Genomic DNA, 2,094 nt, shown 5'->3' on the forward strand with positions numbered 1-2,094 from the left:
AGGCTTAACTAAGTAACTCAGCAGTTTTACATCCTGGGGTGAAAAGGACATGCCTTTCCTGTGCTAGGGTGTTGTTCGTTGTGTCAACCTGAGAAGTTTAAAAGTTCAACTAAAGTAATTCAGCAGAAGGCCCGGGTTCTTATTTTGTGAACATCCTTGGCTTGTGGAAGAGGAGGGCACAGAGGTGATGTGAATGTGGGTAGATAGCTGGCATACAATATAAGAGAGGAAAAAAGGCTTGTTCCCCCCCCCCTCCTTTTGTTCTTGCTGCCTTTTATGTCTTCTGCTGCCTTGAAGTGTTGCTCCTGTGCCATGCCACTCTGTTTTGGAGCCAGCTGATTACAGACTGAAACCTCCACAAACTGTGAGCTAAATAAACCTTTCCTTCCTTAATTTTGGGTGTGGGGTATTTTCTCCCAGCAGTGAGAGAAAAGTAACCAAGACACAGACTTAGGAGGTAGAATTTCTGATGGAGGATGAATATGGAGAGCCCAAAAGGCTAAAAACTAAATGCCTTGACCCTGAGAGTAGCTACAAATGTCATGTCAAAGAATACCACATGGAACCCAGCCAGAGTAACTCTGTAGCTACCAGTAAGAGTCACCCCCCAAAAAAGGAAAATGAATCCATGGACACTATGAACTCAGGACCAGGAAGTCTCTCTCTTCTTATGGAATAATATGAGTTAAGGTAAGCTATATACTTTAATGTGTCATAAAGCTTAATCTAGCTTCTCAGATGATGACATAAACAAACTTCCATCATGATTGATGCTAGATGCCTGGCTAATCAGATTACTGGGCACTGAAAGACAAGTTACACTTGATTTAAGAAATATAAAAGTATGGCATACTTGTTAACTCCAGAATAACAGAGTACATTCACACTCACTACCTATTTTCTAAAATGTAGCTGTTCAATAAGTATATTTCCTTCTTTTCCTTCTGCTTCCTTAACATTTTTACCTTCCAGCTTAAAAGACTTTAATGGGTCAGCAATTCTGAGCCTGGCATTAAAGATCCCCAAACCACCATCAAGATATAATCCAATTTCGCCTTTGTAAATATTAATTAATTTTAACATTTACAATATTTATATTGATATGTGGCTTTGTAGATACCAAATATGAATTTCTTTATAATTTCCATCCTAATTATAATATTTTCTTTTGTCTATCATCCAGTGTTTTTCATAATGCTTTCCTGCTTGATATGTTTTTTGCACTTAATCTTTATACTTTTAAATCCTACACATAGCTGAGATCATTTGGAAATGCCACTTTTTATCATTTTGTCAAAATTTCACTTTTCAATTCTTGTAAGGACATTTCTAGTCATCACCCCTTTTCAATCTCTCTAAAATTAGTACATTTTCTCTGAATGTTCTTAAGTCTGTTTTTCACAAGTTAATGTTAAATGGCTATCTCCTGTGTTATATTCCTTAGCTTTAAAATATTTGCAATAGGAAAGTCACTTTCTTCCAAAATTCGGATTATTTCCACAAGAATATTAAGTAAAAAAAAGAAAGAACGTTGGAAGAACTGACTTTAAAAGCCTAAATAGGGGCTGGGGATTTAGCTCAGTGTCACAGCGCCTGCCTGGCAAATGCAAGGTCGTGAGTTCGATTCCCAGAAAAAAAAAACAGCCTAAATATCCCACTTGGTAGTTGAAGAAATGATGTTAAGTTCACCAAGTTTAATTCCATATACACAATTTAGTAAAATATGGTGAATGTTAAGATATTTTAATTATTACAGTAAAAAACATATATTGCCATTAATATCCCTCAAACTATACCCCACCCTTCACTTTGAACCCTCTTATCCCATTGTCCTTGCCACTCTCTGAAGCAGCTCTGGAAGTCCTCTTCCTGTCTTTAAAAGGTGTAATCAAAAATATGATGGATGCTGCTAACAGGTGCCATCCATAAAGAAAGGTGTGTTCATAAAAACATCATGGTTTGTCCTCTCCACATTTTTCAACAGATCCTGTAGCATGTAACTTCTGGCTCTTCCCCAAAGTAAAAATGACAATGAAAGGAAATGTTTTGACTTCATCTAGAGTGTTGAGGCAGCCACAAAGTGCAACTAAAGAC

At 36.9% G+C, this 2,094-nt stretch overlaps 2 long non-coding RNA genes across 4 annotated transcripts in view; one reads left to right on the top strand and one right to left on the bottom strand.

Moving 5' to 3' along the window:
• The window catches only part of LOC102009800, a 49,143-nt gene that overhangs the window by 18,572 nt on the left and 28,477 nt on the right, over positions 1–2,094 (top strand). The gene's annotated exons all lie outside the window — the stretch shown is intronic.
• The window catches only part of LOC102009252, a 23,379-nt gene that overhangs the window by 17,848 nt on the left and 3,437 nt on the right, over positions 1–2,094 (bottom strand). The gene's annotated exons all lie outside the window — the stretch shown is intronic.

This window comes from Chinchilla lanigera, unplaced genomic scaffold (assembly GCF_000276665.1).
Source record: "Chinchilla lanigera isolate Chin_1 unplaced genomic scaffold, ChiLan1.0 scaffold00006, whole genome shotgun sequence".
NCBI classification, from domain to species: domain Eukaryota; kingdom Metazoa; phylum Chordata; class Mammalia; order Rodentia; family Chinchillidae; genus Chinchilla; species Chinchilla lanigera.